The sequence below is a fragment of the Ornithodoros turicata genome, chromosome 4 (assembly GCF_037126465.1).
Source record: "Ornithodoros turicata isolate Travis chromosome 4, ASM3712646v1, whole genome shotgun sequence".
NCBI classification, from domain to species: Eukaryota; Metazoa; Arthropoda; class Arachnida; order Ixodida; family Argasidae; genus Ornithodoros; species Ornithodoros turicata.
Window position 1 is genome coordinate 9,690,068 of NC_088204.1, and position 12,399 is coordinate 9,702,466.

General features: G+C 45.5%; 1 long non-coding RNA gene across 1 annotated transcript in view; it reads right to left on the reverse strand.

Annotated features, from left to right (window-relative positions):
• Nucleotides 1–1,505: 1,505 nt before the first annotated feature.
• LOC135392706 (uncharacterized) overlaps nt 1,506–12,399 on the reverse strand; it is a 223,261-nt gene continuing 212,367 nt past the window's right edge. Inside the window, exon 3 of the long non-coding RNA XR_010422193.1 lies at nt 1,506–1,633. This is a non-coding gene — a long non-coding RNA (uncharacterized LOC135392706). The remainder of the gene's footprint in view (nt 1,634–12,399) is intronic.

The window sequence follows — 12,399 nt, forward strand, 5'->3', positions numbered from 1 at the left end:
GTTGATGGATGAAGTAGGGTTTCGATCATAGCTAAGTGTCGCTTCGTTGCTTCTTTAAGATGGATACCGAATGCTCGCGAACAGTGCGTGTGAAACTAACAATCTTGAATAAGACCTCGTAGCAGGCCGCTACCACCGTAAAACGACTGCGTATTCCACCCAAAACTGAACAGAAAACTGATTAAAGGTCGCGAGCCGTCCCGACACTTCGTCATTTTTTAAATTCCGTGTTAGCACCGCGAAGCAACTGCGGCTACCCGCGGCGTACAGATGGAGAGAGGACCTGCAGGAAAGGGGATAATATGCGTCCTGGGCCGACTTCAGGGGGAACTGGGCCGACTTCAGGGGGAACTGGGCCGACATTCGTCTTGAAAGTCCTCGGAAAACTATGGTAAAACCAGCATAGTGCGTTGTTGGATTCGAACCCACCACCTCCCGGTCTTCAGCACGGCTCTGGCTAGAACGGACCAACGAGCAGGTCGCCTTAATCCGCTCGGCCATATTGCTGGTCCTCGTCGTCGTCCTGTAGCAATACTGCAACCTCGTTTATTAGGAGGATTGACAAATAAGCAAGGTACAGAAGGTGTGTGTCGGAAAAGTGTCAAACTATTATTGCGCTTCAAGCCGTCGTCTGCACCAGTAACTGACGGGAAAAACGTGACAGGAGTTATCAGAGCAGTTAAACGCTAATGCACAGCCAAGGTGTCCAGAGTCAGGTCCTTCAAAGCACACTCTTTTTGTCGTCATTATTGCTGCTGCTGCTGTTGTTGTTGTTGTTGTTTTCTTTCGCTTGTCTTCAGAACCAAGTGTTACTTCGTAACTGCTTGTAGCTTCGTCTCGTTTCGGTAAATAGGAGAACAGAAGGCGTGCTCAATATCTCGGAGCTACAAAGTGTTTTCTCGACTCTCACGTCTCCAATTGATTCTAAGTGAGAAAGGATGAAGTAGAGAAGAAAGAGGAAACAAGTTTTACTGGGCTGCTCTATCGCCGGAGGTCGATTCTGCCACAGCTCGTATTTTGGTTTGGTTTGAGTGGAAACAAAACCTTACGGTTGGATGATTAACGATTTCCAATGCTGCTTTCTCTCTCTCTCTCTCTGTCTTTCTTTTTTTTTGTTTTTGTCGTTGGCACTCTACGTGACGCGGCAATCGAGGGTAATTTTCTTCTGCTTATTTCATGACGGCACCTCTCTTGTAAATTTGATTTTATCGGAAAAAAGATTAGAAGTCACCACCATAAGTGAGCTTCCGAGACAGTCACAGAAGGCTGTGCAGGTAACTGTGACCGTTCGGTGTCTTGATCTTCTCCTGCGCTCTGCCATGAATGATGGGTGAAAACGGAGCCACATGTGATAATGATACATTCCGCAACCACAAAAGAAAGCCTGAACTGTCTTTCCCTGAGGCTGCCCCCCCTCATTCACACGGGCCAACTTTCTCCGGTAAATCGAACACAGTCTTGTAACCAACTTGGAGACACTGCCGTCTCCACATTCGCACGTACCTCCATGATCTCCATGGCGTCCACGGCGTCAAAACAGATTGGATTGGATTGGATTGGAAGTGTGCCTTGTCGGACGGATGGTTGGGTAAAAGGAACGTCGCTCGGATGAGGTAGTGGTTACCACTTGCACCTGCAATGGAAGCACATGAATGCGTGTGTAGGAGATTTGCGGAACACCTTAAAAGAACCGCAGTCGTACCTTGCGGCCGTGCAGCATATCGCCGCACAAATAGGCTAATACCCCTTACGTGCAGATATACTCGAACTAGCCTAGCAAGCATATGCATGAAGCCGTCAAAAGAGAACGAAGCAGTTCCTTCTTTACGTTTACTCTAGTGTGTCTTTCTTATATCCTCGCGGTCTAGATGCAGGGAAAAAAGAAAAAGAAAAATCTTTGAGCAGCAAAGCCTTTTCCAGCGTTGCATTTCAGGCACGAATGCAGCGCCGCCGCCGAGGAAGTTTCAAGTAACAACGGCCGCTCTTGCTACTCAGTACAGAAGTGTGTTCAATATTGCAGAGAAACGTAATACGTGCTTGCAAATGTGTAAGATGCATGGAAATGTGCAAACACTTTTAGTGCGCGCTAATGGGGGTTGACAGCGGCAGATTTCCCGGTTGGAGCTGTGCAAACCGAAGCAGACGACGGAGTGCGCATGAGAGACGTTCGCAGACGACACTTTTCAAAGCGTCCTCTATAGGAGTTGGTGCCTGGAAACAAGGCTATTTTGAAGCCGTTATCCTGAAATATCTGTGAAAAGTAGAGATGTTGGAGAAGTTAAGTGCGTCTGTAACTGCTAAATGAAGGATGGGTATTTTACAAGATGGCAACAGTTTTGGCGTGCAACCACATTTTGCAGCGGCTGGGTATCTACGGCGTAATGAACAGAACCTCCTGACAGGAAAATATTTCTTTTGAGTAAAAGTTTTTTAAGTTTACATTGAAGACACTTTCCAGAATAAAATGGAATTACGTTGCGATGTATAATATAGAAACGATGAGTACTGATGTTCGGCGATAATCGCATGTGCTAAGAAAAATCTTAATGAAATATAATAATTGGCATACATTGTGCCTATAGCTTGCTTTGCACTGTTGTTGCGTGTTAATTGCATTCTACTTTAGGTGAAAAGATTATTCTCATGTGCTAAGGGTAGTGTGATTATCAATGAGGCGCTTCACTGACTCCGACATATTTTATTTCTCCTCGTAGGGTAATGTTGCCTCAAACTGCCTCTTCATTGAGTTCAATATAAGATTCCAAGCCGAACAAGCGCGAAACGTTAAAAGAAAACGAAAAGTAAAGAAAGAGAGTACCATACCGAGTAATATTTTGTCAATTTGTTCGAGATCAGAATTTACCCAAGAATCTTAGTTTACAAGTTCGGCACTAAGAGCGTAGATAGAGCAAATAAAAATATAGTGGTGCTTCTCCGTAGGCGAAACACGTACACTTATATATACGCGTATGTCATACCTTCACCATAGGAAATCACCGTAGAACGTGCCTCGTTCCAGAACCCTGTCCACTCACGTGATGAACTGTCAATAACGAAAGGATAACAATAATGCTGGCACGGATATTTTTACTTTGTGTGTCCTTCGAACGGGCACGTATGTCATACCAGGTTCGTTCTGGAATAGCTGGCTGACCAGTAGGCAATTACTCTGATGTGGAATGCTCGTATGCTGGCGTGCGGAGCTGCAGTGGCTTTGTTTTGTCTTCTCCGCAACATGGTACTGATGTGACGGATTGTGACAGCTATGACCGTACTACACGTAAAGGACATTTCCAGCAATGTCAGCAACGGTATAATGCTTGTTAGGGGCAGCCGCAGTCCTGAGGTGCGTGCGTGTGAGCGTGTGTGTGGCGTCACAGACACAACTGAGCCTGTGTAGTCCTTCCTGCCATTTGCCTAAGGTCAGGCTTTAGCCGTCGTGAAGCGTGCCTGCGCAGATGCCGTTTGATTTATTCATGTTACATAAGAGCTTTAGGGAGAGTTTTAGGGTTTAACCCGATTCTCCCCGAATTTGCACCCCGAATTGAAGGTTGCCTCTTTTGAGTAAAACCCGATTTTTACTCGGCAAATAGCCCTCACTGAGACGTGTGTAGGAACGCACACAACTTGGCGGCAAACGCAGTCACATAACCATTTGTACCGAACCAATTCAGTTAGTTTGAGTAACTGAGCCCGATTTCTCACCGAATTTAGCGTACTGGAAGATTTTCCACACGAATTTGCATGAGTTTTAGAGCACATGTTTATCTACCCGATTTTTACTCTCCGAATTGAGAAAAAAAAATTTCCCGACAACTTCAGGCTCTATATATGGCACGTACGACCATCGTCTGGGGTGTGTTCAGAAAAGTTACCGGTTCAATGCTTAAGTAACGGTGGGAAAGGATGCCAATATGTATAGAACGTTGATACCACATTCATCAATCACAACAAAGGTGTCGTTAACGTTACCAGCGATTCGGTCTATTTTATTCCGATACTGGACACATTAGTTCAACAGGACGTACTTTCAACTAGACGTCTAGAACTCTCGTACATAATTTGTGGTCATTTCGTGCGACATGTGGACTAATTGTAAATTATACGTGCACAACACGAAAGCAATTCATTATCTTGTGACTTGTCCATGAGTGTACGTTTATGTTTTCAAACTGGAAAGGTGGAATCAATATTTAAACTAAAGCTAGAGAGAAATTGAGAGAGAAATTTATCGACCGTTTAACCAAGTCTAACCGTCTAACGTCGACCGTTTAACTAGTGGCAACGTCCAACCTATACATCGCACGATGTACCGCTAGAAGCAAGCGAGTTTCTATCATCAGCGCGAGCACACGCAATCAGCTTGCTCACAGAAGTTAGGAATTCAATTACTGCAGTCATTTGATCTTTCATTTGTCATTCATTTTGATCTTTTGCAGACGCAGCCTCCTAATCCGAGCACATGTCGTTAGAGCGATTAGTGGTTACAGGATGCATACACATTGCGGCTGTCAGCAGCGTTAATCCAGGATTAGTAGTCAACTTGCCTCTTACAACGCACCAGGGCATACTCCCTTCCGTTCTGCGCGAAATCAACCTCTGGAAGGTAAGTGTTTTTTCTTGACGCGGTAAACAGTGGTTTTTGGAGGTTAATGGACGATAATGCCTAGTGGCAATAGGATAAGAATGCCACGGGCTAATAAAATGCACTAATTACAGCCACAACGAGGCCTATTAACATGACGGCTAAATTTATATATATATATATATATATATATATATAATTTATATAATGGGTTTTAGTAGACTGGAAGCGCACCATGAAAACATTGGCTAAACGATGCTGTCAAATAAAAGATCAGGAACGCGATATCGGCCACTTCAAAGACATCTGGCGATTGGCTCATATATTCAGAACCACTATCGTAAAATACTATAGACGATTGATTTGATTTGACTTGATTTTAAGGAAAAATAAAATGGAGGTTTTGGCTTCACTAGTGTGAGGCCCGCGACTCCACACCACTTGCACCAGTTACTTTGGTGGGAAACTATAGACGACATACACCCCTACGTCATTGATTACGTATCGCCAACGAGCAGAGCATATGCTGGTGGGTGCTATCAGCCTTATCAGCCTATCAGCCGACGCGTTTTTCACGCTTCTTGCGAACCACAGCAAAATATATCCTCGAACCGGTCTTCTCGTGACATCACACGTTTGTAAACATGAAAGTCGTCTATAGGTGTACTGTAGAACTCGTTACTGAGTAGTTCCGATTAGAAAAAACATTTTTCTGTTTTAATTTTTATTATTTAGTTTTTTTTTTTCGCTGCGTTGTGTTCCGCGACGAATAAACAGAACTCTTGCGAATGAACGACGAGTGCAGGTGACCAACAGTCTACAGAGCGCACGCGAGGTCTCTGTTCCGCCATGATAGGCGAGCCTAACCGGTGTGCAAGACGCGTAAACAACACAACACGAAGGCTCACATTTTGGAGCCTTCGTGTTGTGTTGTTTACGTGTCTTGCCCATCGCTCAGTCTTGCCTATCGTGGAGTTTATCCACGAGCAAGCCTGCATCTACGCCACTCAATGGCTGTTCCGCACACTCAAGAAAAAAAAAGAAAGAAAAGAACTGCGCTCGTGAAAAGAGCGTCTCCGAGACCAAGGTGAACGCCGTGACGTAACGTGGTCCCCGTGCACGTGACTCGCGATGTAATCATGACGTTAGTTGCCGTAGCGACACCGAAACAATCCGCACGGAGGACGTCGCCGCAGAGGAGGCACAGTAAGCGGGTCTCGCCGCCGCGAAAATAGTGTCGCCGCTGGCATTTCCCGCCAAATTCCGGCTATTTACTTTCCATTGGCTCCGGTCCCCCACGTAACCTTTCTCGATCATGATTGGCTGAGGCTCATTTAACCGGTGGATTTGCCCGCGTTCGTTTCTCCGAGGCGCCGACCCGTCTGACCGTTGTGTAGCTGGCGTCTACGTATGTGAGCAGTCGGTAATTTCGTTTCGTTGAAGATGTTCGAGCCATGGACAAACGCCTGAATGAAAGGTAACCAGACAAATGCATGATGCATGTCAGTGATCAGACGTTTAATACTGTGTGCATGGAGGTACGCCTTGTCCCGTATTACATCACTTTCTGCCGGTTATCAGTCATGATCTGGTTGATGATTCTGTGACCTGTTGCGTTTTGTTCCGCTATTTGAATGTGTCTGATGTTTAATACACTGGTGTGCATGAAAAGGAAAACAGCGTGCATCGCGTACGCAGGGCTCCTCGAATTTTGTCATTAGTCGACATTAGGCGCGTAAGGATGGCATGTCTTACAGAGCGTATTCAGCCAATTAACGTTGCCTGTGCTCGGGTTTACCATATCATTAACAGGTTCCTTTTTTTTTTTTTCATTCAGACACCGACAGCTGTTCGTGGCCCTGCGATCCGCGAGCATGTGGCCCCTGTCACCAGAAAATTCGACAGTTGTGCTGGGATGAAGCGGATGGCTTCTGCGACTCATCACGTGCTATATATGTGTATAATAATACCTACTTTCTTCAAACCGAATAGGTTCCTTTAAGGATTGTATAATATGATAGTCACGCTTTCTGTTGCTCGGCACTATTTATTCTTTATTTATTCTGCAGTATTCTGTAATAATCGTGTAGATTTACTTGCATTCAAATGTTTCTTCTTGTTTATATGTTTACCGTATCAATAAATTTGTACATGTGAATTCCTTCGTCTTCTGGATTTTCATTTTATGCTTCCCGATAATATTAGCAGATGGCCTGGCGAAGCGCTCGGAACAGGGGGGGGGAAGAGAATTCGAGTGAGAGGGTGTGGAGAGGGCACGCAGCGCACATGCGCAGTTCGATTTTGCCAGCGCGCGCTTTTTGGCGCCGTTTTCCGGCTACTTTGTCGTGATTCGTTACGGATGGTCACGTGGTCAAGGGGGGCGGTGGTTTTCGTGGCGAAACTGTGGAAGCTACAGCTGCACTCCACTGGTCGCCGTTTCACTAAGGCCCATTTCACACTATCGTTTTTCTCCTCCGTTTATTTCAAATATAGAACCTAAGGGCAATCGAGCTCCGCAGGTTCCAGTAGCTCCGTTTTGGCTTCGTGAACACGGACGAGAAATGCGTCAGTGTGAAACCGGCATACACCGAATTCTACGTAGTTCACAGGTCGCTTCTTTTCTTTTGAGGTACGTACAAATGAATTGACGTTTTTAATGACTTTCGTCTCGTCATGATCATGCGCTCCGCGTTCAGAGTCCACCACGGAAACAAAAGAAGGCTTCCACCCAACGGTAGATGGCGTCGTCTCGAAAGTCAATGTCGTCATCCCGAGCGGAATGTGGTCTGTTAGTACGACCTTGTACGGATTAGCTTTGTGGTGAAACTCTATGTGTACTCCGAGAGAACTAATAATATGTAAGAAACTACATCAAATTAGTGAGACATAAAATGCTACACTTTAATGTGGCCCTCTTGTTACTTATTACTCTACCAGTTACTCTACCATGTTGGCGGCGCTGTCGTACCCTTTCACGTCATTTGTTTGTAATCACTGAGAGGTCTATAAGCGGTGCCTGAGCTGAGCCGAGCCGAGCCGAGCTGAGCTGAGAGAAAGAGAGAAAGGGCACGGGGACTTACCTACGTCACGGTGAGGACCGTGTCGGTCGTCTGCGGCTGGCTTTCTCCGAGAGTTTTTGTAAATTCGACTGCGCAATTATAAAAAACCACAGAGCGAAAATATTTTGCTTGGCGGACAGCTTGACGAATGAGACAGGGCTGTGAGCCATGTTAAACGTCACCTCATTGCTCCTTTAAGCCGTCGTCGGTTCGAGGTTAGCTGGGGAAACACATCGCGTTCTTTTTTATTTTTTTTATTACGTGCTTCTTTGAAATAAGTCGAGAACGATTCCCGTGAGTTCCGAGAAGCTTTTCAGCAAGCAACTCTGGTAGGAAACAGTAGGATGTTGCCATCGCATGACGGCAGAGCGCCCGCTATTGGACACTGCTTTCTTGAAGAAGCTGCGTTGTTCAAAAGAGGGATCCATGTCCAGGAAAACAAACAACGTCTCTCTCCTCACATATAAAAAATTCATATCGTGAAATATATTTTCCTGTAAAATATCGATCCTACGGCATTTATGTACTGCGAACTTTTTTCATGTACTTGAAATATAATACTATCGACACTCGTTCGAGAGTCATCGAACTCTTTGAATTCAACTTTGAAATTTACCAGGTGAAAGTACACTATAAAAACTTTTAGCACCAGAATAACGCAGATGATTGGGCTTGTTGTTACGACACGACTAACTTGAAGCACGGAACTCCTAAAACAGGGACAAAGGGTAACGTGTACACGCGATCCGTACGAAACATGTACCCGAACAACGTTAGAGGTCTGGACTTTAACCACTCAAACCACTTTTTTTTTTCTCAGCTTCAGGTTGTTTCAATGCAGTATACTACCGCGGTCGTGCCATGCACATATTCACAGACCTCAATGACTGATCATCGAACCGGCTGGTAAGCGATTGCCAATACTTTGGGAAAGTTCCTCGCTTGATTATAGTCGTAGAAAGCTCATCAGGCGCTTCGATTCACCGAGCGAATCCGTCATGTGCGTAAGAGGCGATGCACTGCCCCGCATCATACACGTGTATGTGCGCTGCAATCTAACCTTGGCCAGCTTTAGTACCCGTGTTTCCGCAGTTTCAGAAGGCATGCATTCACAGTCATAAAGAAGTATAATAGGAACAATCCGGGGTAGTTGGTATGGGCACATGATGACAAATAGCAGCAAGAAAACAAGGACAGGGTAGAAGTAGACAGGACAACTGCAGACTCTCAACTGAAGTTTAATCAAGGAACACAGCATCTTTAAACGCTAACATCTAGGTCACTGACTATCCATAGGGTTTCCGGTTTTCGGTAGTTACCGAAAAGCACCGATAAACGTACGCCGGTAAAATTTTCTCGTGTTCGGTGGAAACGGATTTTGCACCGACAACCACCGTAAATGACCTTCTCAGGCTGCTCGGTTTTGCACCAAAGATGGGAATTTGGAACGGGCAAAGCAAACAAGCACTCGAAAACGACGGTTATTCACCTCACTGCGCCTTTGCACTTCACTCAGCTTTCCACGAGGGCGAAATCTGGGGGGTAGTTCCAAACAGTGTGTTCACAAATACGCCTGTGTACTCACGAACTGCTTTGTTAGGGAGCACCGAATGTGACCTAGCATGTGTAAGCGTGCTTCGGTTGGAGAGATCTCACGGGATCTGAAAACGTTAGAGGAACTTGAAGCAGCAGAAGTGGTCCGGGATTCGAACCGGGGTCCTTCGCGCGGAGCGTCTTATCCACTGTGCCATGCAAGACAATGGCAGGACCTGCTTCAAATCGTTACACCTTTCTTTCATGGACACTCGTTCGACCCTCTTTCTTGTCTGGGAAAGAAAGTGAGGAGGAAGGGAGTAGAGTGATGGGTTACGTCATCTTTAGAGGTAACGACCCTCATTTATATGCCAGTAACCTTGAATGACGCAAAAGCAGCACCGAAATAACTGTTGAACATAAATGTAACTTCTACGATCGACATTATTTCAAAAGTTATCCTGTTTTGAAGGTAACGTTAAATGTTACAAGATTTAGAGTGTATAGCTAGCGCCAGTGTCGTTTCTCGCCGATTTTCACCGAGCGTCTTGATGTTTAAGATATTTCCATCGAAAGCCACCGCTTCGTGGTGAGCGGAATAGCCACAGTTTTTTTTCACCGTTTCTCTAAAAAAAAAAAAAATAAGCACCGAAAACCCTAACTACCACCAAAAAATGTACGGAGAGGACAAAGGCTTATGCTATCGGCTGGGAGATAGCACTCAACACCTTCTCCACGCGTAGAAAATCTATTTCCACATCTGCCAGCGTGACAGAAGAGGAGCTGACACATCTCACTTTACACGTGGCAATAAGAAATGCCTCCATTATCTCCCGCACCAACTTTGGCAGATGTGGATAGAGGTGTCACGTTGGCAGATGTGGTCACGTTGGTGTTGAGTGCTATCTCCCAGCCGGCAGCATAAACCTTTGTCCTCTCCGTACATTTTTTGGTGATAGAGAGTGACCTAGATGTTACCGTTTAAGATGCTCTTCCTTGATTAAACTCCAGTTGAGAGTCTGCAGTCGTCCTGTCTACCACTCTACTTCTACCTGTCCTTGTCTTCTTGCTGCTATTCGTCATCATAAAGAAGTACATTCTTTCGCCTTTTAGCATTGCAGGAGGGGTGTTTCATGTTCGAACTGCTTACATCAGTCTTCTAGAAAAGAACAATAAAATTGGGACTAAAACAGTAACAAGAAGGTCAGGTGAAACGGACAGCGCGGTTCTGTTGTTCGCTGACCGTCTGCAGCGTGTTGAAAAAATATATCCCAAGCGCACATATGCAAGAAATTGTGTATAAACTACCCTTGGAAACATGCCATTTATCGCCCAGATGCGAAAGGCATGGCACAAGGTACCAGCTCCGTGTTCACCGCCCCTTTCATACATATACATCATATACATACCATGCTGGAATGCATGCTGTTGGGATGCGATGAGAGCTTTTTCGACTGCTGCTCTACAAAGGTATACGTCACTCTTCTTTCATGAGAATAGTACTTTGACTGCAGGCATTCACCACGACATGTTCGGTGTGTGACTCTTTCTTCAACCACAAGAAGACAGTGCAAAATTCATTTTGATCGAAGATGGAGCTCCGCCTCACTGGTACATGGAGGTACATTATCTGGATCATTATCTGCCTCGGCATGGCATTGGCTGATGATGACTCAACAGACCAGAACATGGCACGGGTGTGTGTCTGTAACGAATTGGATTATCCCTTGCTGCCTGTCGTGTGACCACATGGTCACACATATAATATCTGTAAGTACATCATACAAATTGAAAGACACATACCAAGATACATTTCAAGTAATTTGACTATGTCAGTCATACTTTGGTTTCTATAAACCGGCGAAAAGGTCAATTTATTTTGTAGTAGCCGTGTATGTTTGCGTCTTTCTTCTATCCTTTTACGTTTGCTTCTGTCTCTGAAGTAACGAAATAACGTAACGAACTAACGAAATTACCACGAAATATCGCGCGCACGTGCAACTTGAAATAGTGACGTCACGCTGTAGATTGCTGTCGTCATCGAGGCGAATATGAGGATAAATTTTCGTCCATTTATGAATGTAATATGGCCGAGTTGCCTTTCGAATGGTATCGAGCTCAGGAGGGCAGAGTTACTGTGTTGTGTAGTACAGGGATTTCCCTAACCCCCCCCCCCCCAGGGGGGGTGTACATCCTCACTGGATTTTTGCAACACCCCCCCTTGAAATTGCTCAGGTGACCCCACCCAGCTCTACCATGTTGTGAGTCCGGCGCAGCGAATTACATCCTGTACTGTCAAGCTTGGGCTGTATGACCACAGTCATGCAGATGATCGTACCATGCATTTGTCCAAAATCATTTTAAAGTAACTGTTCAATGCATATATTGCGCGCATATACGAGCAAAAATGCGTGCGGCCACGCACACTCAATGTGGATCATCAAGAACCAGTTGCGCCCAACTCAGTCAAGCGGGCTGTTCTGGTTTTCTCGTCTAAGGTTTCCACCGTTGGTTGCTAGGAACTCATTGAGCTTCGTGAGACAGGGTGCTAGTCCTTTTCCTTTGTCGGTCATGCGATTATGCATTATGTTAAAATGCCCTTCATAATGAATCTGTATTCTAATGTACTGTGTTCTAACGTAATAACATGTACAAATAAAACGGGAAAGTTGTGCAGATGTCACCATTGCGCCACAATTCCTTCTGTGTCTAAGAAAACTTCCGTAAGTGGAATCTTCACCAAGCATACCCCCCCCCCCCCCCCTTGAAAGGTCGGCACCCCCCCCCCCCCCCCCCAGCAGTGAATTTCTGGGGAAATCACTGGTGTAGTACCGTCTCCAAGCGAAATGTAATAATAGTCGGTTTGACGTGCGTGACAGAAAACAGAGCACTCCGCTTGCTATTAGAGAATGAATTGCTGTTTTGCTCAGGAGGGCTAAAAGAGTACCCTTCAGCTATGTCTGGGAAGAAAATTCCTCTCTTGCGACATTCACCGAAGTTGTTTGTATCTTCCGCAGAAAGAGGGAGAGGATGTTAATGTTGCTGTTGGAGATCCAACTTTGTCGATTTCCCTCCCAGACCGTTTTCCCCCGCGGTCTCTCCTCCATTCTGCATCGACTATGCAGTTCAGACCGCAGGCCGCATCGACCGCCGAGTTCAGACATAGACTAGGATATGCTTCAACCAGCTCGTGTTCCAACTGAGGCATCGCGGCAAGCATCC